At 41.5% G+C, this 16,618-nt stretch overlaps 1 protein-coding gene across 2 annotated transcripts in view; it reads left to right on the top strand.

Annotated features, from left to right (window-relative positions):
* Window positions 1-473: 473 nt before the first annotated feature.
* Window positions 474-16,618, top strand: part of bru3 (CUGBP Elav-like family member bruno 3) — a 492,049-nt gene continuing 475,904 nt past the window's right edge. For both annotated transcript variants that reach the window (XM_033483530.2, XM_033483524.2), the window contains exon 1: window positions 474-1,121. The gene's annotated coding sequence lies outside the window, so the exon portion shown is untranslated. The remainder of the gene's footprint in view (window positions 1,122-16,618) is intronic.

Below are 16,618 nucleotides of genomic sequence, written 5' to 3'. Positions count from 1 at the left end.
TCGCTTCATCCCGGGTGTTGTTCCTCGCCCCACTTTCGACCGATTCTCTCTTTCTCTCTCGCGATCCGTGCCTCTCTCTCTCTCTCTCTCTCTCTCTTTTTCTCTTGCTCCCTCTCGCTTTCGTCCCTTCTTTCTCCAACTTTCCACTTTTACAGTACGCCGGTCTCCGTCCGGAGGCATCAGGGTCTCTCTTTCTTGCCGCGCCTTCCTGTCAGTTTTCGCACGGTCCTCTCGCTTGGTCTTTCGGCGAGCTACTCTCCCTCCGATAGTCGTGCCGAGCCGACGTTCGCCACCACCGCTGCCGCGCCGCTACCCTACCACCGATTTCGAGCAAGCAACTCCCTCGGTTTCTACCTCCTCGCCCCCTTTAGCCTTCCGGCGGGCATCCACCCGTGCGCGTTACCAGCCAGCAGCGATCCCCACGGCCACGACCGAGAACCGAGACCGAACGAGAGTCGTCGGCTCTCCGCCAGTCAGCTATCCGACTCGCCGCCACGCCACGCCACGCCACGCCGCGCGCTGCGTGTGTTTTTTCGAAATCGTGTCGCCCAAAAACGTCTGTGAAACAGAACCTATCCAGCCGTCCCTTTCTCCACGCGAGGTGGTCCGCAAAGTAGATACTTGTGCGCGCCTGTGTTCCCGTGCGCGGCTTGCTACCACACTATTCCCCGCAGGTCCTCTTGTTTACCCCCCTCGTGGCGGTGTGCTCTCTCGACAGTGGGACGAATCGTCGTCGAACAGAGATCGAGAACAGAGAAAAAAAAGAAACGTTTGACGTTTGGCGCAATCGACTGTAACCGGGAGTGAGACCAAAGGAAAAGGGAGCCGTGTCCAGTTGCATGTTATCCAGGAGGAGAAGGAAGTAAAAGAACGCTGGCCGGAGGGCGCGGAGGCGGGTGACACGCATGTACGCTACGCACCGCGCTTTACACAGCACCCACACAAACACACATACATACACCAGTGACGCGCAGCGGAGGAAGTTCGCAGAGCGACGCACGTCGCCGGCCTTGTGTGGTGATCGTCCTCGTGGTTACCTTCGACGTCCTTGTACCTCGTGTGGCACGTGTGCGTGCGGCGGCGTAGGACACCCATTGGTCAGCCACGCATATGGATCATAGGTTAGAGAATTGATACTCACGTTTACCGAACCGTTCCCGCGTCCCGATTTGCCTGTGGTTCGCCGACAGTACCGACAGTATTCCTGCTAGTCTCACGGATCGGGATCACTCGAGGAAGTTCGCGGCCGGAGGAAACCGATCGCGCGAAGGATCGAATGAATGAACTAGAGCGAGCGAGCCAGGCGGTGAGAAAGAGAGAGAGAGAGAGAGAGCGAGAGAGAGAGCGCGGGAGAAAGAGAGACGAACACGCGAGAATCGAGCAGACACGCACACGCGACCGTCCCCGTGGTCGATTCGACGAGTCGGCAAGCGGCGCGTGCCAGTAACCTGTTGCCGCCTCCGGGAACAAAACTCGAAAGCCGGTAATCGGGAGTTTAAGGATACTCTGATATTCCTGCGAAACTGCAAGCAGGTGGATCCGCGAGGGGCTGCTCTTCAGTGCCTATTGATCTATCGAATGTCCCGCGACGTTACACAAATCGCTGCGCGATTACGAAAATCTTCGCCCAGATTTCCGAACAGCTTCTCTTTGCCCATCGGATATCGTGCGGTTTATTTTATAACGCATTTGCCACGAGACAAATTTTCTGTGTTTCGTAACTTTCCGTAATTCAGGTTCTCGTTCGATTGCTTCGACGAGTGCTGCTCTTCTCGCGGTCGGAATGTTCCGCTGCTGCTCGTGAAATGTTTAGTATGAATTATAAATGAGTACCCATGTTGCTCGCTCCGTCGAGCACAAAGCTCTTTAAATTTGCAAAGTAGATTTAGGTTGCGGCGTTTTAATCGTTTTAAAGTGCTCCTTGATCGGGTTACAAAGTAATCGATTCGTAATCTAGATTTCTTCCACGGAATCTATCGCTTTTCGGTTAGAAATTGTCGCGTTCAAGCCGTTTTCTCAGTTTTCTGGTATACGAATCTCGAAGGGCGTAAAATTGTCAGTGTTCAGTGCAGAGTGGGGATATCGAAACTTACATTGAAGCGAAAAGATTGTATCCTCTTTAGAAAATGAAGCAATGTATACGTGAAACATTTATCTAGCAATTTTGGTTTCTGTTTTTTCGAGGTACGACGAAGTTTGAGCTTTGCGCGATTCTGATCACGGAAATTCTCAGTTTATCGCATCGTACCCGGTTGAATACACATTGGACGTTTATTAGAATACGGAAATCACGGTTAGAAACGCTGTGCTGCAAAATATTTCGTCGCGTATACACGAACCCGCTAGAGAAATTGATACAGTGAAAATAAAATTTAGTAGATGCGGAATTCGTAAGTAACAGTTGAACAACAATATGGTCTACGATACAAGAGCTCACTGTTTTGAAATAATATGCAGCTGCTAAATATGTGCATATGATATTTGTTGTTCCTTGAGACCAAACCATTTCCAAACAACGCCGCGCACCTGCTCCACATTTAAATGCGTTTAACGCGTTCTGCTCCCACGTAAACATAGTTATTCATTTCTAGACTCGCATGATGCATCGCCGGCTACATCGGAAACACGGTTTCCCGAAAAACGACGTTTTAGGACGGCTTTGTTACTATATTAACACATTCTACGCGGTTAATTTCTGGCAATTCCATTGGAACAGTTCTAGAAAGTCACTCGATTTAATTTAGCTGCTCATCGTGAAGTCTTCTATCGATAGCTTTCCATTAAAAGTCATTATTTCTTGAAGTACTGATTTATGCAAACAGAGATACGCTTTACAGCCGACGATATAAGTTAACAATTTATACGATTTCTCAACTTTCGATACATTCTCTTGGCCAAATTAACTGGAGAATTATTATCAAGTACATCGTCTCCGAAATATGAAATTCCTCGCTGGCTAGTGAAAATGGTCCGTCACTGGTCGGACATACGAATGACACTGTAATTCGTAATACATCATCTTAAAAAATTATTGTAGAACGAGCTGGCAGATGTGTTGTTACATAAGAAAATTGTGGAATAGACAAAACTTCTCAAATTTTTTGAATCGAATGATTTCTCGTGCGAAGTTTCCCGGATTAACGCGGCAGTTACGTATGCATTGGACCAGTATTAAAATCGCTAGATAAGTAAAATCTATTTGGCTTCTGGCCGCGCGGACGTATAACTTTTCAGTACGCGTGTGACATTAGCTCGAGAGGCGGGCCGAAGTGGCTGGAATGAGGTTCGAAAGTGGAGTATGTGAAGAAGGGCCGACGTGCCGGGCGATATACGATATATATCTTTGGACGAGGCTACGTGACCGGAATCCCGAGGAGGTTAAAGTTGGATTTGTAACGTATTTTTCCCCGACGTGGAAATACCCATCGACTGGCATGCTGCGTGCACCGGCGTTTTGTAATTTCCGTCTCGTATCCCCGATTGACATGGGTGAAAGCAAAGATTTACATTGAAAGGACAGGATAGGCGTAATGCATATGTATTTATGCATACATAGATGCGTCGCGAGCACGTCGAGGCGAGCCTGTGTCGGCTTCGACGCGTACCGCGGAAACAGCTTCAGCGTTTAAAGCGGCTTCGAAGCGTAAACCGGCGGAGCCCGGCCCGATGCTTGAACCGGCAGCATCGAAACGCGTCGTCTTCCGCGTCCCGTCGAACCATCTTCCTCCCTCGGTTTTTCGTTGATTTCTCGGAACGCGCGCGTAATAGAAAGCCGGGCTCGTAGCTCGCTCGAAGTGCCTGATATCTGCCCGCGGTTCTTAAATAATGCAATTCCCACTTGTTCCCGGAAACTGAACGGAGTGACGGATGTCGCACACTTTTCATCGCGCTGCGGGGGAACAGCGTCGGCCTTGTATCCTACATTTTCACGGTTGATTCTGGGTTTTCATCGCTCGCGCAAAAAGCTGCTTACCACGATGCGATGCGATGCGGTGCGACCCTCGGGCGTTTATTCGACGGGCCCCGGCGTTACTTCGAAAGTTTATTCAGCGATGCGTTCTGCCGGCGATGTTGCATTTGTCGGGATGCAATGCGATCCCTAACAAGATAAATGAAGCTCGCTCCCCTGTTTCCTGGAGGCGGAAGCACGGGAACGTGGAGCATGGAGCGCGCGAGGGGTCCGTACGCCGCCAGAAACTCCGACCATCCCTTTTCCCTTGCCTCGGACATAATCTGAGATGTCATCTGCGGAGACAGTGTAGCGCTGTTCCGCGAATTACGTGGACATTCCTCTCGGCGGAGCAGTGACAGTTCGTTTGTCAGTTAATAGGTGATAAATCGTCGTGCGCGGGCTTGTTTCTTCAAACAAATATACCGCCCGCGGGTTTTCGTCGGCCAGGAAATCCCGTGTGCTGATATAGGCGGAAATTCGTTTCCGTCTCGCTGTACGCGCGCGGCTATGTTGCTCCCGATGATTTATGAAGTGCAGCTGCTGGTCGCCGGAGACGTTCCATTGTGAAAAGTCGCTCGTCGGATCGCTCTCGATGGCTCGGACAGTGGATCGTACCGGCCGGTGAATGAAATTTAATATGCGGCTTCGAAACGAAATTTTCACGTGCGCCGATCGAGAAACGAAAGTCTTCCGAACCGCTTGCTCGCTCGCTCGTCCGTTCGCTTTTCGAGCTAACAAGCTCCTCTGATTTCCGCGTTGCGAAAGCAATGGCGGCGCAGTCCTTTAATGCGATTCGAGACTCTGTCGTGCATGCAACTCGAGCACATGAACTGACGGAGGTCAGGTACTTTATATACCTTTGCCCATATAGGGCATATAAATAGTGTTCTACTCAGGTTTAATGCATTATAGCAGGACATTGCAGTAGGACACAGGGAGCGTGCACGTAACATTGTCGGAGAATGGAGTACGTACTATACAGACATACCAGAACTGTACTGAATTATACTCCGTTATGGTTCTGCCTCTGTAGGTGCTCCATGGTGGAGGGTTCCGGTTTCATACTGTGTAGTACTCAATATGTCCAATACGAATACCTCACCTTCTGTCTAGCCGAATCAAAAGGACGGTATCTCGCGTTTGTCGCTGAATGTCCCCAATCAATTGAATTCCGTATTCGGCCGCCCATAATGTTCCGAACCTCTCTCGAAAATATTGCAGACCGTGCACGTCGCGTCCCGTGCAATATTCACTCCGTACCAGACCTATTCTCCATCAAACTTAATCGCAACCTGCGAGCGAATATAGAAAATAACTAGATACGCGAAATCTCTTCAATTTAGCGTTCGCTGTTCTTCGCACATTTTTCTGCCATCGAGTGTATTCAAAATTCATGTCATTCTGTGGTTCTCATCGCGAATTAACGTGGTGTGCGCGTGCATGTTTGGGCAATTCATTTTATACTGTATTATGTATGCATAACTACATATTTTCACAAGAGAAAACTTTTTATAAGAAAATTTCCTACAGTTGATGCACTCTATTGTATAGTTGGAATTTTCTTTTCAATTGCTGGGCAGTAATTTTTTCATACTAGAACATTTTACGCAGAAAGTTATAGTATAAATCTGTGCCTTTCAAAGAAGAACGCCACATGATTTCACTTTCCAGTTATTGTCGCTTAAAATTCTGATTCGTAATGCTTCATATTAGCAGCGTTTCTCCGTTTTCTATTATTCTTAAACCTTTCGAATTTGATTTCATGATTTGTTTTCTGACAAATAGGTAAATCCTACGTTCAACAGCTCGATTAAAGCATACACTAAAATTTATCGAAATTGTGACATGCAGCCTTTTTCCTTGCATCCACGGAGATGTGCTCGTAATACTTTGTTAGCTCAAAAATGAAGTATCGCATCCTTATCGAAAACGTGTCATTAATTTCGCAGCTGATAAAATGCTTCCTATTAAAGATACTCAAATTTGCTAATCCTTCCTCATCGTATGAAGAATTTATTCTTTTCGGATATTCTAATCAAACATTTGCAAGTGCTTCTTGTAACTTTACAAATCAATATTGTCCTGAATTTTCAAAGTTTACGAGCACTTTCTACTTTCGTCCCAGTTAGTTTCGCAGCTACGCTCGCCATTTTTACGTCGCGTGCTAAAAATTCTGAAAGCATTTTTTTCCAGCGACTTTTATACTCCACAGAGTATTCCCGCTGTTAAATTGATTCGCTGGTGTTAGTAGGGCATTTGAATCGAACAGTTATACGGGCATCTTTTATGAATGATTTCAGCCCGATACTGGCGGTTGACATAAAAGTTGCGAGAAAGGGTACTTCGAACTTATTTACGCCTTTATTGCTAATATCGTTCCTCACGCTCGATTGTCGCCGATGGTCGTATCAGTTTCTGAGTAATACGAAACGCTGCCAGTGTGCATTGATATTTCTTACTTCCTTTTTACGGCCTACCTTCTTCCGTCCTTCGGACGACGGAGGGCGGGCATCTCGAAAATTTATCGGTCGTCAAGTCCTTACAAGTGTTTCGCAGGGATCGGGGTAGGTTTTAGAATTATTTCGCGGCGTATCTTCTTCACACCTGCTTGCTTGAACGATGGACCATTAAAGAAACGTTAAACGTTGCTGCTCCATCTCGGCGGTATCGTGATTCTGGTTCAACGTTTATTCAGGTGCAACTGTTGTGCGAAAGTTAGCTCTTCGCGGTCGAGGATGTTCTCTTCTATTCTAGAATTTGCAATAACATTATGACATTCGACTATATTTGAATACGTCACTCTACGATCTATTTAGAACGGTTGAGAAATACAGTAACCTTTGCCTAATTCGCGTTCAGATTGCGCACAAAAATGGTCAATTTGGGAAGAGGAAATACGATTGTTCGAGCCTTGCGACTCGTTTTTATAGTTACCGATTGTCGATAACTATAAAAAGGCTCGAATAACCGTATTTCCTCTTCCCAAATTGTCCACTTTTGTGCGCAATCTGAACGCGAATTAGGGAGAAATTACTGTACCACGATTGTTCTTAAACAGCAAGTAAGTGTATGACACATGAAGAGAATCAGCAAAATAAACAACTATCAATGCAAAAGACAATATCGGACAACTGTTTACCTGTCCGAAGACTGTTCGAATTTTGTCTATCTACGAATTATGAAATTTATCTATTCGTCAATCGTTGTAGCGACGAGTGTCAATCGTCGTCGCTAAATTTCAGGGTACTTCGCCGATTGCAGAAAATTGTGGACACGTGGCTAATTGTGGTTCTTGAATTGTGAAATACAATTAAAATATGTGTAACCGAAACGGTGTTCGAAAAGATTCGGCAAACATTTTCGTAGTGATACGAAATGATACGTAACTGATATTTTACGTGATTATATTACGTAAATGATAAGATTACATTACCGAAAATGTTACTTCCACCGTAAACTCAGCCGTGCTCAAAATATAGCGAGCTCCTTCATTTTAGTATTTAATGTAACCGGTTACATGTAGGTCGAACAAGCCGACGGTACGCAGCGCAGAAACCCTTACATACTGCAGACCTCATTAATTTTTGGTTATTGCGTGAGATCTTGCAACAGGCATATGATTTTGAATTTATAATCCATACTATTTCATTATTCGATCATCTACCCAAATTTGGTTTATATGAGGCGAATCGTAACAGACTTCGACTTTTATATTTCATTAGTTTCTTGTTTATTTAGCGAATCATTGCTGCAATTCTATCATAATATATTCAGCACAAATTTCATTCTATTCAACGTTATTGGCGTACCAACAGTGTTTATTATGTTATCTGTGTTTACATGGGCGTTTCGATTGAAATTTCGATTAGTTATACCCAGGAATGTTTTGCTTAGGCAACGTGTGTTGCAGTGATGAAGCATTATGGTTTGCAGTGCTGTTATAGTATAACTATAATGTTCGTCGCTTCTGTCTCGTGTATCCTTACAATTTTACTGCAACTCCAATTTAATACTCAACATTTCTACATTCATTTTACCACCACAATGTTTCCAAACTGGACGTAATTGGATTTTTATAATTCTTTCAATGATGCCAACTTTTTCATAAGTATCGTTTTAACATCAACAATACTGAACAAAGGAACTGGCCTATATTTTCCAAATCAAATTGTAAGAAATATTTGTTTAGATCTTTATTAATCTTTGGAAGGAATTAAACAAGAAACAATCCAAAATAGATCGTTGGGATCGATACAACCTTGATATTAATTTTATACAAAAATTAATATTTGAAGACCATTTACATTTGTTCTCGGTCGCGAACTCTAATAGATTATAATAAACAAGTAAAAATATATATTCGTGACCGCGTTTTATTTGATTCGGACATATTGATAATTTAATTTAATTTCATACGTCACACTTAGCACAAATAACTAAACTAAGCAAGAAGACAACCAGAACGTAGAACGCTTAAGGTATATCCATATATCCATGTACGAAAAAGTGCTATGAATATTATTTTTTCTGTTCGAGCTGTATTTATTTATACAATACTGTGAAACGATACATTTAGATACCTATTAATGCAAAATCAAATATTAAAAAATTATAGATCGAATATTTTTAGAACAAAAACATGTGTCTGAAATTCTGTACACATTTTCCGACCCTCCCTTAGCGTGCTAAGGTCAATACGCGTAAACTCTGCCCTACCTTCGTTGACTGTTCTTTTCTAACGAAATCATTTCTTTATGTTTCAGGTAAGTCGATCATTCGGAACCAGTACTCATGACACGAAAGTTAAACGACCGATGGTGCCAGTTGTGATATCCGTGACGGTAGGTGATAGCGAATCGGAAATACATGCGAAGTTAATATAGAATAGACGGGTTAAGTGGAGAACGTTGGGCTACGGAGAGGGGATGCAATTGACTTTGCAATAAAAATGGAAATTAACACGGACTACGTGGGCGGAAAACAAGGCTAACCTCTGTCGGTAGCGCGAAGAGGGTAACGCGGAATCTTGAATAAACAAACTCTCCCCAACTCCTTGCTTGGCACCCTCTCCGTCGTCTCCATCAGTCTCGAGGTATGGACCAAAGGACGTTGTTATGATTGCTAATGGCAAACTATCCAATTCAAAGAACAAAGTAAAGTAACGAGTTGCTTCACAACCCGACGAGTACACAGGGAAAGATATGTACGAGTTCGGGGAAAACGGCGAATCAGGAGAAAATGCCGCGGTTCGTCAACGCCGGCTACGAGATGGACGGAATATCGTCGGCGAACCAAAGTGGTTTCATGTGTAACAGAATCTTTCGGGCGTACGGAATAAATCCAGCAGATTTGTACTCGTGTTTCTAGACAAATCGATATTCATTTATTTCTTCCAATCGACGATTAAAATATCCGCTCTTGCATTCAATTGACAGCAAAGTAAATGTTGCGATCCGATAACTCGCTTTATTGCTGTGAAATTTTTATTCAACTTGCTCGGAGGAATTTAGACAGAATATTGGCTCGTCTTTTATTGCGTAATGTCGTTTCGAAGTCATCTCTCTTATAATGAAATCTAGCGAGACCGTATAGCAATCGCGTACTGAATAATGAGAAAAATTCAATTGACAAGGTAAAGCTTTTTGCATGTCTTTTTGAAACTTCGATATTACTACAAGAGTAGGTTAGCCCCATGGAACTTAGGAACGAAACTTTTAGACATAAATCAACAACGAATTTACCATTTTCGAAGAGGCGAGTTACGCTGATGCGGGAAGTGAGATTTAAAAATTGAAGTGCATAACAGAACAAGGTACGATTAAAAATGAAGCGAAATTAAGAAACATTGATAAGCCACAGCGAGCTGCACAGAGTTAATAGACAAGATTGTAGTCGTAAAGTAATTATAGAAATCCAATATACATTTGAGAAACGTAAAAACCAATCTAACGTTAATGATCGAAATTTCCATTTTACTTCAGTTTTTGCGATTGGGATAGAAACTTCAAATATTGCTAAAGTTTCGTTAGTAAAGCTATTCTTGTTGTAAACCCAGTCGTTATCGCTATTCAAATTCGTCGCAGTCAAGATCCGAAGCAATAATCTCGCGCCGTCCTGATCCGCGACGACATAGTTTATAAAATGCCGTTTTATCTATTATTTCTCACGGGACGCGCGTAAATGTTTGATTGCTTACCTGTGATCATCCGCGATCGCAAATATTCATGCGCCATTATGACCCGGTGACGTAAACATTTGTTCAAAGCGTCGTCTTGGCTCGACGAGCGTCATCAAACGTAATTTCTTTATGAATACGGTAACGGTTTATCAACATATTAGAGGCACGTTAAACTGCCAACAACGATGCCGGTCCTACGGCACACAAGAGAATACGAAACAAGTCCGCCGTTCAAAAAGATCGCTTGTTCTCGGAATTGTCTGGCCTAGGGCGAAATCGCTCGACAATTAGCAAGGCTTTTCTTGTATTGATATACATACATTTGTTCCTTCGGGGGAGGCTCCGGACTTTTTAAGCTCAAGTCTCGGGAAGATTTAAATTTCAAAATTTCAATCTGGCTTGCAAATCCGCCCACCTCTCGGCGCAGAGCGCACGCGCGCGTCCTCACTTCCGTCTTCTGTTGGATGCCGGCGGATTGCGTCGACTCGACATCAAAAGCTTTCTCGAGTTACAACTTCTGCATGTGGTCAAGCGTTCCGATGGTGGATAGCAATTCCTTCTTTGTTAACGAGAACAAGCTTTCTCTTCTTTAACATGCTGTGTAATTTGCTAGATCGTTGGTTCTACCTTTTCGAATTAGTGGCTTCACCGACGTTTAACCGTGTGTAGGAAACTCGGATTTCTTTTCCACGAACAACGTTTCTATGTGCATAGACATTATCCGATAGTTCCCTTTGATAAGATTTTCTTAATACTTTTCTAAACGCATCGTTTAATATATAATTAAATTCGATTGAAATTTTATAGATTAAGGGCATACTTTATACGTATTTTAAGCAAAGCATATCTTATATTACGGACACGTACGTGTTCTGAACAAATGGATACAAATTAAATATTAGGACCAAATTAATGAAATCAGGTGACGTCGATTATCTTCCGGGCGCTCGTTCACACGAAGCTACGAATCAGACAACATTTTTAACTGTTGCAAACACGTTCTATCAGTGTTACCGCCTCCTGTCACTTTAGATTTAAGTGGACACAGGAGAATACAATGCAAAATTGCTGTCTGTTGTGCATCAGTATGTATAAAATATTTTGTTGTTGTCTTATAGTAATTGTAAGATTGAATTTACTTGGATCTTTTACAATTTTTACATTAATGTGTACTAAAATGATTAAAATATAATGATTTCGGATAAAAATGTCCTTACAATTTGAATACTTGTAGAGTTAGTGTTAACAAGTACTTACTTCATTAAGGCGAAAGATTTTAGCTATTTAGAATCAGTATTACTAAGTATTTATTTCACGAAGGCGGAAGATTTTAGCCATTGTTTTCACACCGATCTAACATGGTGTAAATGGGCCAATACAGTGCAAATACGCATAGAATAACATACAAATTATTCATTACAATTGGCCCATTTAATTAAGCAATGAGAATTTGATGTGACCTATTCGTTGAAAATTCGAAGCAAAGCCTTTCCCCAGTCGATTAACAATTTTCAGGAAAGTGACTTCCAAGGTTTTTCTAGAATAATCCTCAGATCATTTGGAGTTACATGAAACGTGAAAAATAGAATTAACTGTCAAAAGAAACTGGAAACAAATTACTCATTACTTTCTTATCATCCATCTACTTCAATAAACAACATATTCTCTCGACGAGAAATAGCTTTCGCCAAACCGCACCCTCCGCAGGATGAACTTGAGTACTTTCTGCTCAATTCTGTCTACATTTTCGTAAACCAGCAGCACATTCAGCATCTGCTACCGTACGCGCGTAATGGAACATTACCAAGATCCATTGAAACCATTACAGGAGTTTCTTGAAGTTTAACAGAGGCAGATTCTACCTGGCTATTAACGGAATCAGTGTCGTTCGCGACTGCGGCAGCGTACCGAAGGAGAGAGACCACGTTCGCGATCGGACAACGAATACATTCAAACACACAGAAAATAAATCAAGTTCCATCAGAAGTTACTCGGTCTCAACAACTCGCCAGCTTAATTACTTTACTAGACGTTACGGCGAGGCATGGCCGCGGCACGGCACGGTTTCGGTCTGGCGAAGTACGTTTCTGGCCCACGAGTGTAGCTTGTCAGCCGAAGGAGAGGCGGGTAAAGAAACGGGGGATGATGGGTGGGGGCGGTGAGGCAGGGGTGGATGGGAGGGACGATGAACGTGGGCGAAACTTTTAATTTTTCCTCAAAAAACTTTAGCTGCTCGTTACGTTGTCCCAAGTGCATCGCGCTTGGCGACGAGGCGAAGTGAAATTAAAATTCATGCGACGCGTCTTTTCTCGGCCTCCTCTCCCACGGGGCCCAGAGGGCGTCCTGCAGGACAACATCACGGAGCGTGCGTATATCCTGCGCGGTTACCACCGTGAAAGAAGGGATGACTAGGAATCGAGGAGGCGAAGGGGATTCAACTGAATTTGCAAATCAAATTTCGTCCCTGGTCTACGAAATTCTGTCGGAGGCGCGACGGAAAGGGATGGGACGTTCGCCTTCGCGCCAATTATCGTTCCTAAACCGACCTTACTTCCATTTGGTGTTCCTGTATGCTCGAGGTTATCTTTAAGCTGGCCGTTCCTCCGTGAAACTGCTGGCAGAGGAAAACAAAAGTGCTCGAAATTTCTGACGCGACTCTGTTCCGAACTATTTAAAATGTCTATCGGTTTCAAAAATGTAAAACAATAGCTAGACTGCGGGTTTTGTGTATTCATGGCAGAACTGAGTAGCTGAAATGTAAAATCGTGAAGCTATAAGATTTTAATAATATTGTCACACTATTTTCAATAGATCAAGATTATTAGAAGAAACAATTCATTTTTATTTAATTTCTGTGTTCCAAAATCGTCTTGGGACATTTTTATTTCACACAATGATCCGATTTTCCGCACGATCCGTACTTTCCGATTTTTTTTAACTGTACAAGTCTTTTGGGGATCTTGAAAGAAGTTTTAAGCTATTCTTATTATCGAACACAATTCGCTTCTTTAGACCGAGAACACCTCTTATGTGTGTAAATAAGTGTTTCCCTATTCATCTATATATATCTTTAAAACTGCCAGTAGCACTACAAAAATGAGTAGAATAAAAATTTCATAGCTTTGAATGCTTTTTAAGGAAATATTATTAAGATGACAAAAATTTGTTGTTTAAATAAAACTATCCGCGTTGTTCGATAAGTTCAACATGCACATCTTCATTTATAAAGAGATTTCCAACGAGAGGAAAATTCAGATCACTTTAAATAATGGAAATATGATCATTTATAATTCTATTTTAAAGTAACATATTTTCTAACGTACTTCTTCTAGATACGATAACTATTCTATAGGCCCTAGCAAAAAAAGTGTAAGAAATTAGATGTCGAAACTTTATCATTCAAGTTGACAGATTTCGTGGAGTATAATAAAAGATATCAAGATTATCAATTGTGTATTACGTATGTCAGCCTAATTGTCAATTTTCGCTAAATGATGAACCTTGATTTTTGCAGAATTCTAATTGTAAGATCCAATTTACTGATACCTATATAAAAATGTTTCTTTCGAAACGCATTTTCAATTCAGTAATACAAATAGTGTAAAATGGTTTTCATTATAATTGAAAAGATAGTTATAAATAACTGTGTTAATTGAAACATTCGCCACGCGTTTTATCGTTTCAAAGCAACGTTATAATAATGCACATATTCATGGTTCGACTAATGAACAAAAATTCGTATTGCCACCGGTCCGAAATCACAGTTTCGATTTTAAAGTCGGACGAATACAGTCGTTTTATTAATACCATTCGACCGATTCGTTTTAAACAATTTTATATCCGATGCGTGTACCAGCATTTTCCAACGAATTGTTCATATAATATCGGAATATATTTCTGCGAAACGCGGACTTCATATTTCTCAACAATTTTTCGATTAGTGTCAAAAATGTAATATCGCGGAGCTTTGTTCGCAAACAGTGAATGACGTTTCATTAATCGCCCGGTTCCAGTACACGAAAACGTGTGTTTGATAGATCTGTCGCGCGTAAATGCGAACAATTTTTTAATTACATAATTTCGGAAAGTGCATCCTTTCGAATGTCAAATTTGTTCATTTTACAATATTGCCGGAAACAGGCGAATGAAATTCTTTCAATTATCCAACGTGAATGGAAGTTGATGAATTTTTTGAGAAACTAACGATTAGACCATGGATTTGATGCATTTATGACAAAAAAGAATGAATCGTCTATAAAACAGCAAATACATTTACAGAATTTGAAAATATTGTTCCATTGCTTTCAACTGATTAAAATTATTAAGGAAAGAAATAAATGTCTATGTAATTCCGAAATCTTGTGATTCGTGCAAAAGAAATGCTTAGTTTGCACAAAAATCCGCAGTCTACTAATGACTTTTGATAACTTTCCTTTGTAGTACGGTTCGAACGTCGAAATATTTTTCAGTAAACTGTAACATGAGTTAGCAGGCACATGGCACGATATTTTAGTTTCATATTCTTCGACCGCGCGGGGAACTGTCGATCCTCTCATTCTATTGCATTCTTCCTATCACTTGTTCTGCATTATTCTTCGGAAAGTTTCCAAAATTGATCCGTCTCCGTAGAAAACTTATTTCAGATCGGAGTTATTCGAAGATAGAACTTTTGGATCGCAACAGTCGAACCGGTTTCATCTGACAACGTATAAGCAACATCTCTTTGACAGTTCGTGGCATATTATTTTCCCTTATTCCTCTGGAAATATCGCCGAATCGTGTGAAATTTTACATATTGAATTGTCGTTCATCCAATTCATAGCAAATTATACAGATTTGTTAATAGAGAATCGTAATGAGGAATGTGGAACTTGTGAGTAATCGTGTCGGGACGGTGAAACCTGACAGCGGAAAACTTGATTTGTAAATTGATATTTGCATCCGTATCGTATTGTACTGAACCTAAGAGATATTATGGAGATTCTTACGAACTAATGCCCGAATCTACATGATCCTCAAGGGTGCATAAACGAGGGATTGTTCCGCATCTCGCAACGCACTCTCGAGTGCCATTGTGTGCAATGCAGAACGAGCTACATGTAGAACTTCTACGCTAGCAAACCGCAACTACTAAACCAGAGTTAGTTGTAGAACAAAAAACATTGTTCGTGCAGGGTAGAGAGTTTTTCGAACTGGTTAAATTCTCAAATAATTGCTACATATTCTTTACTCAATGAAAAGGAACTTTTGACTACGTTGGTTTCTGTTTCAATGGGCAAATTATTTCACCAGTTGTGACGATTAATATAATTTTTTTCACCATTTAATATTCTACACTCAAAGTATGCAGTTTGGGCTTTTCACAGACATATTAATTTCTGCAAAAGCACATGGTTTTAAGATTAATCAACGTTTTTCGTGCTATAAGACATTAACAAAATTTATACATTAGAATAATGTATTCGGGATCTCAGAAATTCGAGCTAAATAATTTTCTAAACTACTCGAATGAGAAAGACAATTTGCAACAGTCACACCCTTAAAACGCAGTAACTTTTTGAAAACTGGTCTAAACGATTTTAATTTTTTTACATGATACAATCCTTTTTAATGATTTTGCTATTACTCTCAATGACAAAAAGAATAAAAATCGTTTCTTCAAAAAGTTAAAAAACGCGATTTGTTTTAATTCTTTCGTCATTCTAGGTAGTAGCAAAATTTAAAAAAGAATATTTTAGTCGTCCTTTAGTAGACTAGTCTTTCTGTCATCTAAAAAAAAGTTTTCATGTTATTTAACCCAGTGTGAAAAAAGTTATTGCCTTTTAAAAGGTGTACGAATATTATTGTGGGTCACTGTATTTTTGAAGTGCAAAACCAACGAGCCATCGAATTTCCATTCGTCGAACGTCCGGCTGTAAAATACAGGTTCTATTTGCGTAACACGCAATATTTAGACGGTATGTATAGTTGCGCGTTCAACTTTATCACACGGAGACACAAAAGAACCATATTGCTCAGGAAGGAATGTGCTAATATATTAACCGTGTAGTAGTGTAATATGCGTTCTGCGCGTGACCCCTTTCCACCTCCGCACTAATATACATAGCCAGACGCGCGTACAGCTGAAATTACAGGCTTCACAAATGTTACGTTCGGCCGCAAGTAACAAATGCTCGGTTTCCCATTTCTGCTTTCCGAATAATGTGCCAAAAACAATATCGCTCCGCGCAAGCATTCCGCATTCAACTCTATTCGTTGCGGACTACAGAAATTCAATGAAATTTCGGAAACCCCATGAATGCTTTGACGTCTATGGAACGTGACGTGCTGCATCATGAACATATGAACAAGTTGCATCGAATACAAATTTACCGGAAGCAAAGCGAAAGTAATTGATCTCCTTTGATCTAAACATTTTTCGAGTTCTCGCGTTGATGGATGGCTGTGCTCGCGGTATCGACACAAGCGTCGAGCCTAATCTTTCTTTC

Source organism: Megalopta genalis, chromosome 17, assembly GCF_051020955.1.
Source record: "Megalopta genalis isolate 19385.01 chromosome 17, iyMegGena1_principal, whole genome shotgun sequence".
NCBI classification, from domain to species: domain Eukaryota; kingdom Metazoa; phylum Arthropoda; class Insecta; order Hymenoptera; family Halictidae; genus Megalopta; species Megalopta genalis.
This window is presented reverse-complemented; position numbering and strand designations above follow the sequence as displayed.